General features: G+C 42.5%; 1 protein-coding gene across 1 annotated transcript in view; it reads right to left on the bottom strand.

Annotated features, from left to right (window-relative positions):
• The window catches only part of prrg2 (proline rich Gla (G-carboxyglutamic acid) 2), a 42,541-nt gene that overhangs the window by 28,312 nt on the left and 460 nt on the right, over positions 1-13,769 (bottom strand). The window lies entirely within an intron of this gene.

The following is a 13,769-nucleotide window of genomic DNA, read 5'->3' as shown; positions in this document are numbered from 1 at the left end:
GCAGATTTGGAAAGTGCGGTTACACAGAGGATGGTGGAAATCTGCAACTTTCTTGTTGAAAAACCTGTTGAGGCCGAAGGGGACACAGTGAGAAATGGGCAGAGTTGAAATCTGGGGATAGATATTTCACCCAAGGATAGTCAGGCCAGGGTTATCAGGGAAGGTGATTGATGTAGCAAGCACAATAGGCAGCTGCTGCAAGGCATGGTTTGAGCAGTATGTTTCTTGTTTCATACAAATATTGTGCACACTCAGATACAACTTGTTGGCTCAACAATTATTTGTTCTGTATATTTTCTATCGTTCTACTGCACATAACCAACTATCACAATATGGGGATACACCATGAGGCAAAAACTTATCATACTCGAGAGAAATACAAATTTGATGGAGTGCAGGATATTTTGAAAAGAAAAATCCATTATTTGCTCACATTTAGATTGAAACAGGCCCTTCAGCCCAATGAGTCCACACTGACCCTCTGAAGAGGGTCACCGACCCATTCCCCCTAACTCTAGGGGCAATTTAGAATGGTTAATTCACCTGACCTACACATCTTTAGGCTGTGGGAGGAAACCAACACAGACACAGGGAGGATGTGCAAACTCCACATAGACAGTCGCCTGGGGCTGGAATCGAACCCAGATCCCCGGTGCTGCGAGGCACCAGTGCTAACCGCTGAGCCATCATGCCACCCCTTTAAACATTCACAGACAAGTGAACAACATTTTGAAAATTGAATATATACTTTTTTTTACAAATTTATTGGCTCGCTAAATGCAAATTAAGTGTTGTGTCCCATACACGACAGTGACTACACTTCAAAGGGCATTTAATTGCTTATGAAGCACTTTGAGACAATCAGTGGCTGTGATAAGTGCTATAAAAATGCAAGTCTTTCCTTAATTTTCTCTTCTGTTATCTCCAACAATTAAGCCAAATGGGTGCAGCTTCAAAAACAAGCAAGCAATCCAGAACGGCTCGTTTGATTTGTCTGTTTGCCACTGGACTATATTAGATTAGATTACTTACAGTGTGGAAACAGGCCCTTCGGCCCAACAAGTCCACACCGCCCCGCCGAAGCGTAACCCACCCGTACCCCTACATCTACATTTACCCCTTACCTAACACTATGGGCAATTTAGCCAATTCACCTGACCTGCACATCTTTGGACTGTGGGAGGAAACCGGAGCACCCGGAGGAAACCCACGCAGACACGGGGAGAACGTGCAAACTCCACACAGTCAGTCGCCTGAGGCGGGAATTGAACCCGGGTCTCAGGCGCTGTGAGGCAGCAGTGCTAACCACTGTGCCACCGTGCCGCCCATATGTGGCAGCCAATCCAATATAGACATGGTATGCTCATGCTGTGTAAGATCTATATCATGTGGTGCATTAGTGTTCCGTCAACTGCCAAGTCTTCCAAAATTCTGATGTGCTTGAGTAGTTGTTGAGTTAGTTTAGCCATGATTGGAGGAGCAGGGTTGAGGGCTAAATGGCCCATTCCTGATCAATTCTTGTTCTTTATTTACTGTAGATGATTTGAACATAACATGACTTTTGCCTTTGATAGTTTTGCCACCCAACCTGGAACTAATCACTGGGGCTCTGTTTACAAGAACGAGTGCCAAATTATCAACCATGGGAAGGACTTCTTCATGAGTCAGAAGGCAATGGGTTCAAATTTTACTCTGAAAAATTTATCACCTAGTCACTGGCTGCCATCCTGAAGAAGACCCCTTTATTCCTAGTCTCTGCCTTCTGCCAGTCTTCCAATCTTCTATCCATGCCCCACAGTCCTTGTCCCTAGCACTATGGGCTCTTACCTTATTAGCAGCTGCTTGTGCTTTTTGGAAATCCAAGTAAATCACATCCACTGCTTCCCCCCACCCACTTTGTCAAAGTGGCTCATTACCTCCTCAAAGAATTCTAACAGATTCGGCAGGCATGGCCTCTCCTTGACAAACCTGTACTGACTCCACCCTCCTTTACTATGTAATTCCAAGTACTCCACAATCTCATTCTTGATAATGGACTCTAAAGTCTTACCAATGACTGATGTTAGGCTAACTGGCCTACAGTTTCCTGCCTTCTAACTCTCTCCATTCTTAAACAGGGGTGTAATATTAGCCATTTTCCAGTCCTCTGGGATGGTCCCTGACTTCAGTAATTTCTGAAATATTACCACCAATGCCGTTCCAATCTCCTCAGCTACCTCCTTCAGAACCCTGGGGTGTAGTCCATCTGGTCTGAGTGATTTATTGGCCTTCAAACCTTTCAGTTTCCCTCGCACCTTCTCCTTAATGATGGCCACTTTACTCTCCTCTGCCCCATGACTCTCTTAAAGTTCTGTTGTGCTGCTGGTGTCTTCCACTGTGAAAAGTGAAACAAAATACCTGTTCAGCTCCTCCATCATTTCTTTATTCCCCATTATCACTGCCTCATTATCCAGCAGTCCAATGTTCACTCTTTCCTCTCTCTTACCTTTTCGATATCTAAAAAGACTCTTGCAATCTTCTTTTATATTACTAGCTAGCTTACACTCATCTTTCATCTTAATCCCCTTATTGCTTTTTTAGTTATCCTCTGCTGACTTTAAAAAAGATTCTCAATCCTCTGGCTTCCCACTAATCTTTTTCTTTTACTTTTATGCTGTCCCCGACTTCCCTTGTCAGCCATGGTTGCCTCATCCTCTACTTAATGTGTTTTTTCTTCTTTGGGATTAATTTCCACTGAGCCTCCCAAATTACCCCAGGAACTCCTGCCATTCCTGCTCCACTGTCTTCCCTGCTTGGCTCCCCTTCTAATCAGCTCTGGCCACTCCTCCCTCATGTCTTTGTAGTTACCTTTACTTAATTGTAATACCATTACATCTGATCCAGTCTTCTCCTTCTCACTCTCAGGATGAATTCTGTCATGTTATGGTCATTCACCTTCAGCTCCCTAATCAAGTCTGCCTCATCACACATCACCAAATCCAGATTTGTCTGTTCCCTCATGGGTTCTACAACAAACTGCTCCAAAACATCATCTCGTAGACATTCCACAAATTTCTTCTCTTGAGATCCACTATCGAAATGATTTTTCCAGTCCACCTGCATATTGAAGTCCCCCATGATGATTGTAATAGTGCCTTTCTTACACATGTCTTTTCTATCTCCTGATTTATTTTCTTTCCTACACCCTGGCTACTGCTCAGAGGCCTGTACACAACTCCCATCAGGGTCTTTGTCCTTAGTGGTTCCTCAACTCTACCCATACAGATTTTATACCTTCCGACTCTATATCACTTCTTGCTGTCGATTTAATTTCATTTATTACGAACAAGGTAACTCCGCCCTCTCTGCCCATCTGCCTGTCCTTTCGATCGGGCACATTGGATATTTAGTTCTTAGCCCTGATCCCCTTGCAGCCACGTCTCTGTGATAACCACACCATCATTCATACCAATTTCAATCTGCACTATAAGCTCATTTACCCTGTTTTGTATACTGAGTGCATTTAAGTACAACACCCTCAGTCCTGTATTGACTGCTCCCCTTCTCATAATTGTCACCTTATCTGTTGGACCTGAAGTTAGACTCCTGACTCTTTCCATATGTTCTGTCCTATTGCTTATTCTTGAAACTTTAACCTCTGCTGAGCTGTCCCCACCTTTAACCTTTTCCATAACTTTCCATGCAACTGAACCCACACCCCACTGGTTGGTTTAAAGCCCTACTCACAGTCCTAGTTATGCGATTCACAAGGTCTCTGGTCATAGCATGATTCAGGTGGAGCCCATCCCATTGGAACAGCTCCCTCTTCCTCCAGTACTGATGCAATGTCCTATGAATTCAAACTCATTTTTCCCACACCAATCTCTGAGGCACATATTTACCTCTTTAATCTTGTTGACCCTGTGCCAGTTTGCTTGTGGCTCAGGTAGTAATCCAGAGATTATTACCTTTTTGGTTCTCCCTTTCAATTTAGCCCCTAGCTGTTCATATTCCCTCAGAGAACCCCTTTCCTCTTTCTGTCTATATCATTGGTACCTATGTGGACCACAACAACTGGATCTTTCCCTTCCTCTGCAACCCAGATAAGATATCCTGAACTTGGGCACCAGGCAGGCAATACAGTTTTTGGGACTCTCGATCCTGGTTACAAAGAGCAGTGTCTATTCTCCTGACTATACTATCTCCTATTATAATTACATTTTTCTTTTCTTCCCCTTCTTGAATGGCTTTACAATGATGCTATAGTCAGTTTGCTCATCCTCTGTACACCCCACTCTCATCCACACAGGGAGTGAGAATCTCAAACCTGTTAGACACAAGCTCAAGGGTTGAGACTCCTTCAGCACTACCTCCTAGATCCCTCTATTTGTCTTGCCCATAGTCATACCCTCCTGCCCCTGACCACTGACTGAATTTAAAGCAGTTAATCTAAGGGGTGTGACTTCCTGAATGACAGCTTCCAGGTAACTCTTTCCCTCCATGTTGTGTCGCAGTGTTCCAAGCTCAGATTCTGAGCTGGACTTCCTCAAACAACCAGCACTTGCAACAGATATGGTCATTAGGAACCACAATGAGTCCAACAGCTCCCACATTGTGCAATTACTACACATTGTCCGGCCTGGCATCTCTATTTTAAATCCTTAGTCTTTATTTTGATTTTTAAAAATTTCGTACCATTCTTTTATTTTGTATTCTTTAAATATTTCCCTATTTACCTATTTACCTTGGTAAATTAGTAACTAACACCAACCAATGAACATACGCGTTTCCTGTGATGTCACTGTTTTGTACTTGACCCTGAATCCTAAACTTCAATTTATCCTGTAATATAACCTTACAAACTATGAACCAAAAAAAGCAAGCAAAGTGATCCTCTATTCTTTTGTACTGAATTCCCACATTGCCTACCCCAAATTTTCTTTAAGAAGGTGACCAGGTAAAGAGGTTGATATGGCATATTAGATATGGCATATATGAATTTCAGTAAGGTGTTGGATAAGGTTCCCATGGTAGGCTATTGCACTTGCATGGGGTTGAAGGTGATTTAAAGGTTCGGATCAGTAATTAGCTAGCTGAAAGAAGACAGAGGTTGGTGGTTGATGGGAAATATTCATCCTGGAGTTCAGTTACTAGTGGTGTACTGCAAGAATCTGTTTTGGCTCCAATGCTGTTTGTCATTTTTATAAACGACCTCGATGAGGTTGTAGAAGGATAGGTTAGTAAATTTGCGGATGACACTAAGATCAGTACAGTTGTGGATAGTGCAGAAGGATGTTGTAGGTTACAGAGGGACATAGATAAGCTGCGGAGTTGAGCTGAGAGGTGGCAAATGGAGTTTAACGTGGAAAAGTGTGAGGTGATTCACTTTGGAAGGAGCAACAGGAATGCAGAATACTGGGCTAATTGTAAGATTCTTGGTAGTGTAGATTAGCAGAGGGATCATAGATCCCTGAAAGTTGCCACCCAGGTTGATAGGGTTGTTAAGAAGGCATACAGTGTGTTAGCTTTTATTGGAAGAGGGATTGAGTTTTCTAACCATGAGGTCATGCTGCAGATGTACAAAACTCTGGTGCGGCCGCACTTAAAGTATTGCCTACAGTAATGGTCACGGCACTATAGGAAAAATATGGAAGCTTTGGAAAGGATTCAGAGGAGATTTACTAGGATGTTGTTTGGCGTGGAGGGAAGGTCTTATGAGGAAAGGCTGAGAGACTTGAGACTGTTTTGTTGGAGAGAAGAAGGTTGGGAGGTAACTTAATTGAGACATATAAGATAATCAGAGGGTTAGATAGGGTGGACAGTGAGATCCTTTATCCTTGGATGGTGATGGCTAGTATGAAAGGACCTAGCTTTAAGTTGAGGGATGATAGATAAAGGACAGATGTCAGAGGTAGTTTCTTTACTCAGAGAGTAGTGGGAGTATAGAACGCACTGCCTGCAACAGTAGTAGACTTGCCAACTTTAAGGGTAATTAAATGGTCATTGGATAGACATATGGATGAAAATAGAACAATGTAGGTTAGATGGGCTTCAAATTGGTTTCATAGGTCAGCGCAGCATCGAGGGCCAAAGGGCCTGTACTGTGCTGTAATATTCTATGTTTAAATTCCCCAAACCATATCTCACTTTGGATGGGATGTCTCCTTCTTGACCTTGTGAAGCTTACTGAATAAGATTAACTAATATAAATTAGCTGTTGTGTTCTGCACATTACCTGCACATTCCCAGAGATACGGTGTTCTCTCTGGTCTCCTGCCTGATACTCAACCCGTATCACAAAAGCAGATGATCTGATGATCATGACATTGTTTATGGGAGCTTGCTGTGATAAATTGCCCTGTTTCTTACAACACTACAGTAATACCACTTCAAAACCACTCCATTGGTTATAAAGCGTTTTTGAGATGTTCCCATAACAAGAAGGTTGTGAAATTAATGCAAGTTTTTCTTTTCAATGGGGAAAGATGAGAGAAAATTGTGTGGCTTGTTTTCAATTATGGCATCAAAAAATTGCTTGTCACCATGGCGATAAATTTTCCAGTATTATAATTCTTTGTGAGCTACGTAGAAAATAACCCTGTGAGCTCAAACAAAAATGCAAGTCAGCTTGCATTTCCAGTTTGCAATAAAGTCATTTCAACTATGTTATTATTTAGATGGCTACATCTAAACTCAAGGGTTCTGGGTTGTAGTGAGACAACAGGGACAGGTCATGAGCCTGTCTGAAATAGGTGGCTTCACCCTCAACTCAAGCACAGTGCGCTCCCCTCTCTCAGTTCTTGGGCTCTGATGTACTTCCCTGTCCTGGACCTTTAAGGGAGAAGGAGCTAAAGTTCCCAGTCTCCAAAGGATTGAAGGTGTTTATCAGCAATAATGCCACATCCTCCACATGGTTGAATTGCCCATTGCCCACTCGATATCAAGCCACACATAACAGTGATGCTCAATTAGGTGAATCAATGGCCATCAACTACGACCCATGGAACTGCACTGTAAATGTCATCCTCAGACCAGCTCTGAAGAGGTCAAACATCCTTGCCAATGCACAGAGATCAAGGCATGGACTTTCCCACTCCAAGCTCATTCAGCAAGGCATTGAATATTTCAAAAGACTTTGTCAAGTTGCAGGAGTGAAGTTGAGGCTTTGGAGGCAGCCCAACAGCTGTACACCAAACCCTCCAAACATCTGCTAACACGTAGCTGAGTCACACATAGGACTTATTGATACTGAAGGACAGGCTAAGAAGGAAGAAGATCATAAAAAAAAAGACGACTGCAATAATTGCACCTTTCACAGCCATTGCATGGCTCTGAGCACCTTTCAGCTATTTAAGAACTTTGTTTGGAGTGCAGGCACTTCTATAATGTCGAATATCCAATTTGCACACCACAAGCTCCTGCAAAAGGCAATGTGATAATCTCAATTTCTTATGATGTTGTTTTTGGGCTCAGTGTTGGCCAGGTCACCAAGGATAATTTCTTTGCTGTTCTTCAAAATAGTAATACATGGTCTTTTACATTTACCTGAGCAGGCAGATGGGGCATCAGTTTAACATCTTAACTGAAGGATGGCACTCCTTCAGCACTGCAGTGCCAGTGTGTCCCTGGAGTGGAACATGAACCCAGAAACTTGTGATTCAGAGGTGAGTTTCCTGTGACTTGTGGATTAGAAAGACGTATCTTTTTACTTTTCTGGGTTTTTCATTGTGAAATGTATTGTTTTGAAAATCAAGGATTAAAGCATTGCTGCACTTTATAACATAAAACTCATTATAAGTACTGTTTATATGGCAGTAGTGCAAGCCTAGTTTGCAGTTGAGCTGGAGCCAAGGAATGTGCACAAATGAGGCTCTGGCTGACAAAATAACTGATTGGTCTATGGACTAGTTACCAATTAACGATGACAAAGACCTTCGACCTGTCAACAATTATGTAGCTGAACAACTTTGGGTTGTGAATGTTTTGTCAGAAGCTATTGGATCTTTGGAAGAGAAGAAGCTGCTCTTTGCAGTAAAAAGCATTTGAAGAGAGCCAATTTTGTCCCCCTTTTGTAAGCTGTGTTACCTTACTGCAAGCTGTGACTTTTCATTGACAAATTAAGGACCTTAATAATTGGAAACCAGTTGCTCCATGCATCCTGCAAACAGGTGACCTGTTAGTGCAAGTGTACAAGAAGCTGGTGAGACAACATCTGGAATTCAGTGAACAGTTTTGGTCCCTTTATTTAAAAGATATTATTTCTTTGGAGGCAGTTCAGAGAAGGTTCCCCAGGATGATCCTCAGGATGGAGGGACTGTTTTATGAGCAAAGGTTAAACAGGTTGGGACTGTACTCAATGGGATTTAGAAGAATGAGAAGAGATCTAATGGAAATATGAAGGATTCTTAAATGGTTTGACAAGGTAAATACCAAGAGGATGTTTCCCTCATGGGACAGTCTAGAACCAGAGGGCACAGTCTCTGAATTAAGACTGAGTTGAGAAGGAATTTCTTCTCTTGGACAGTTTTAAATCTTGGAAACACCTTTTCACAGAGATCTGCAGGGCCAGAATCCATGTGTATATTTAAGGCTGAGACGGATAGATTCTTAATCAGTTGGGGAATTAAGGTTTACGGGGAACAGGGAAAGAAAGTGGACGTGCAGAATGTTAGATCAGCCATGGTCATATTGAATGGGAGAGCAGGCTCGAGGGGCTGAACTGCCCACACTTGTTCCTATTTGTTATGGTCTTACAGATGAAAATATCTGGAGAGAGATCATGGAGAAGCTGTATTCTGATCAGCACAAGAATCATTTTAGCAAACCATGTGGACAAGGACAACTGCCCGGTCTTATCCTCTGCTATAACACATGAGTTGGTCTTTCCTGTCTATGTCTGCTTGGAGAGGGGGAGCTTATAAGGGAGTTTTAACTGGTAGAGTTATATGTTGACAGTTCAATATTGCTTCCCTGGAGTTGCAGTTGAATTATTTGCGATTAATAATCATTCCATGGTACATGCAGAAACCTGGCCGGTGTATTCCAGTAAACTTGGTCTAAAAGGGAGGTAAATTGAGGAGTTCTGTATACATTTAAAAATCTTTAACTTTTGCTACGATTTTGGCAATAGCAGGATTTGGTTTCGATCTTGCCACGCCAGTGAGACATAACAGTACATGGCTGGTGAAAGAGTTATAAATCAATGTTGAGGATATCAATCCATTCAATAGCTTTATTCACTACAGTGTGAATGGCTGTGAAGCTACCAGGGATGGATCTATAAGGGGTTCAGTCTGTGGGCAGTGCTCTGGAAATGATTGACCACAGTCACAATGTGAGTTTGTTCAACTCATAGGGGAAATGGCCACGTTAGAGATGTGCCTCCTGCAAGTCCTCAAAGTGGTTGAGAGTTCTACAAGTTTTCCATGGAAGGTCCTTGCAAACCTAAGATTTCGGCACTTGGGTCCATCACCAGGTTGCAGCTGGTGAAGTTGGCAAGTCCACTGGTTTGGGGGAGGGGGCACCAACAAGGTTTGGAGCTGTCATTAGTTTGTAGTGTGTTTTTGGTAGGGGCTACGGGATTTCACATGAGTCACGTGGAGTTTTTATTTCGATCCCTAGCTGACGTGTACTCAAATGTTGGAAGTTTGTTATGAAAAATTACATTTTTTTTGCAGAAAGGTAGACTCTTTTTCAACTTAGGGTGTAGAATTACGATAAGTGGAAGTGGTGGGATCCTATCTCTAACACTCTGTGATAGCGAGAATGAGTCAATTGCTCCTGTTAGACGAGAGTGTGTGTGAATTACTGTCACCACACCATCTCCCTCCAGTCATCAGGTTAACCACAGACCAGTCTTATCTCTGTCTTTATACTCTCATACTTTTAGTTCTATATTTCCATATTTGAGAAGAATTCTAGAGAAGGCAGCTAGCTCACCGGTGTAAAATGTGGCCTGTAAGTTTCCCTCCATTTTCTTCCTGCCATGCTGCTCCCCGTCCCTTGCTCCTCATTTCTTTGCTGTTGATCTGAGACCTCCACACTTTCAGACATCCAGGTAGTTTCAAACAAAAGAAGCTGTGTTCATAACCAGATTCCCTGGTGCCTGTTTTCCATTGCCTCGACATCACAATCAAATGACTTTTCAGTGATAAGTCAGCCGAGCGTAACTTTATTTTTGATAAATAGAGTTTTTAACTACATAACTTCTACTGACTTATTTTGTAGAGTGGATTCCCATGGGTGCCAATGGCCATCCATGTCCCAGCCTATTGGCTGTTCTTCTCCGGGATCTCAGTTGTACTGGATCATCAGCTACCTGTTTGACTGCCAATCCCACGTTTATCTGACAAAATTCATGGGATGAGGCCCTGCTGGCTGGACCAGCTTTTATTGCCTCAACTGCCACCTTCTTGAACTGGTGCAGTCCATTTGGTGTAAGGACACCCAGATTACTGTGAGGGAGGGAGTTTCAGGAATTTGACTCCATGATGATGAAGGCACAGCTGATATATTCCCAAGTCAGGATGGTGTGTGGTTTGGAGGGGAACTTGCAGGTGGTGGTGTTCCCATGTATCTTGTCCTTCAAGATTGTGGGAGTTGAGGGTTTTGGAAGGTGTTGTCTAAGGAGCACATGTTGCCAATAGATCTTTATCAGGATCAGGAGGAGAAAACATTGATGTTGTTTTCTCTTTACCCAATCTAAATCCAACTGTGTTTCAATGTTAGCAAAAGCACATGACTCCACTAGGGAGTGCTATTGAAGAGAAAGACGTAAGAGTTCAGGTACAAAGTTCTTTCAGAATTAGATTCCCTACAGGATGGGAACAGGCCCTTCTGCCCAACAACAACACCAACCCTCCGACGAGCGAGCAACCCACCCACCTCTGACTAATGCACCCACTATGGGCAATTTAACATGGCCAATTCACCTGACCCGCATATCTTTGGACTGTGGGAAGGAACTAGAGCACCCGGAGGAAACACGGGGAGAATGTGCAAACTCCACATAGACAGTCACCCAAGGCTGGGAACCACAAGTGCTGTGAAGCAGCAGTGTTAACCATTGAGCCACCATGCCACCCATACTGTATCACAAGTAGACAGAGTGGTTAAGAAGGTGTTTACTACGCCTGCTCAGACCCATCGTTATAGGAGTTGGGATGTCATGTTGAGGTTGTACAGGACGTTGGTGAGGCCACATTTAGAGTACTGTGTACAGTTCTGGTCACCCTGCTATAGGAAGGATATTATTAAATTGGAGAAGGTTCAGAAAAGATTTACCAGGATGTTGCTGGAACTGGAGGTTTTGAGTTATAAGGAGAGGCTGGATAGGCTGGAGTGTAGGAGGTTTAAAAAATCATAAGGGGTTTAGATTAGCTGAATAGCAAAAGTATTTTCCCTCGGGTGGGTGATTTCAAAACTAGGGGGCATATTTTTAAGGTGAGAGGAGAAAGATTTAAAACAGACCTGACAGGCAGCTTTTTCACATGGAGGATAGTTCATATGTGGAATGAACTGCCAGAGGAAGTGGTGGATGTAGGTACAGTTAAAACATTTGAAAGACATTTGAAGAAGTACATGAATGGGAAAGGATATGGGCCAAATGCAGGCAAGTGGGACCAGTTTAGTTTGGGAAACGTAGTCGGTGTGGACGAGTTGGACCAAAGGGTCTGCTTCTGTGCAGAATGACTGTATCACTAACTTTGCACTTGCATCAGATGTTTTGATAGCAATTCTCCATTCAACAATCTCAAATTCCTAAGGATTGCCATCCTTACTTAGAAAAATAGCTTCAATTTTCCTTCACAATCGTGTTAATACTGTGGTACTCCCTTCTTAACAGCACTATAGGAGCACATTCATGACATAGATTGCAATGATTCAAGAAGTGTGGGGTGTAAGTAAGTACCAACTTCTCAAGGAATTAGGCATTTTAAAATCCTTTTTAATGGGATATGGGCATTTGCTGGTCGGGTCAGCATGAATTTGTAATTGTCATAGTCAAAGAGTTATACATCATGGTCTAGCCAGTTCATGCTGAACATAATTCCAAACTAAACTAGTCCCAACTGCTTACTCCTCCTTGAGAATATGTTGACCTGACTTGAACTGGAACAGTCTTTGAAACAGGATAGACTGTTCTGACATGAGACACCGAAAGCAAGCTCTTTACTCCGAGCTTTGTCACGGCAAATGGTTACCAGGAGAGCAAAGGAAATGCTTCAAGGGCTTCCTCAAAGCTTTTCTGAAAGAAATGAAACATGCCCACTGCAAAATTTGGAAAAGGATCATCCAGGAAGGTGCCAATTATTTTTAAAGTCTCCGATATGCCTAGGTGGAGGCCAAGTGCAAAGTGCCAAATGCAAGGAGTGTGTGAAATCTGATCGTCCCAACAACCCCGCCTCAGAAAATACCATCCACCTAATTTGGGCGCTGAACTGTTTTAGTCAACTCAAAACACTGGAGTGGAAGGAAGTCAGCCTTGATCCTGATTACTGCCTGAGAAAGGAGGATAGATAATAAATGCTGTCCTTACCAGTGATGTCCATGCCCATGAATATTTTGTTTATGGGGGACGCGATGACTTAGTGGTATTATTGCTGAACTGTTCATCCACAGACGCAGATAATGTTTTGGGGACCCAGGTTTGAATTCCGCCATGGGAGATTGTTGAATTTGAATTCAATAAAAAATCTGAAATTAAGAGTCTAGTAGTGACCATGAATCCATTGTCAATTGTTGGAAAAACCCGTCAGGTTCACTAACATCTTTTAGGGAAGGAATCTGCCATCCTTACTGGGTCTGGCCTACATGTGACTTCAGACCCACAGCAATGTGGTTGATTCTTAACTGTCCTTGGGCAATTAAGGATGGTATTAAATCTTGCCTAGCCAGTGACACCCTTACCCTTGAAAGAATAAAGAAAAATATAGATATCAACTTTGTCAACAATTGTGTAAAGATGTGGAGAGAAAAGAGAACTGCACCCATTGGAAAGCTGAAACAGAAGAAGAAGAAAAGTGGGCATGAACCCAAACTGGATTTTTGTTTTATGAGCAGATGCTGACTAATCCCAAAAAGAGATTTGATTAAAATTTTCAAAATCATGAGAGTTGTGGACAGAGACGATAATGAGAAATTATTCCTGCTCCTAAAAAGGATCAAGAACGAGAGGGCATGGGTTTAAAGTAATTGACAAAATAAGAAAATTAAATGTGAGAGAAAGAGAATTCAAATACTAGTTAGGGTCTGGAATGCATGTTCTGGTCATATGGTGGAGGCAGGTCTAATCAAGACTTTCAAGAGGGCATAAGATGTTTATTTGAATAAGAGTAATGTGCAGGGTTATGGAGATAAGGTCGGATATTGAGATGCTAAATCATAGATGCCCATTTGACAGAGCTGAGGAGAGGGGTCTTGCCTCAGATGGTAGTGAATCTATGGAATGCATTACCTTAGAAGGCTGTCGAAGCTGGGTCTTCAAGGCTGAGATTTTTACTCAGTCAGGGAAACAAAGGTTGTGGGGAAAAGGGAGAAAAGTGGAGTTTAGGATTATCAGGAAAACCATGATTTAGAGAGGCTGGTGTTGGATTGGTGTGTACAAAATTTAAAATCACACAATACGTTATAGTCCAACAGGTTTAATTAGAAACACTAGCTTTCAGAGCGCTGCTCCTTCATCCACCTGATGAAGCAGCAGCGCTCCAAAAGCTAGTGCTTCCAATTAAACCTGTGGGATTATAACCTGGTGTCAGAAAAACCATGACCTAATTGGATGGTGGAGTAGA

This window comes from Chiloscyllium punctatum, chromosome 18 (genome assembly GCF_047496795.1).
Source record: "Chiloscyllium punctatum isolate Juve2018m chromosome 18, sChiPun1.3, whole genome shotgun sequence".
NCBI classification, from domain to species: Eukaryota; Metazoa; Chordata; class Chondrichthyes; order Orectolobiformes; family Hemiscylliidae; genus Chiloscyllium; species Chiloscyllium punctatum.
This window is presented reverse-complemented; position numbering and strand designations above follow the sequence as displayed.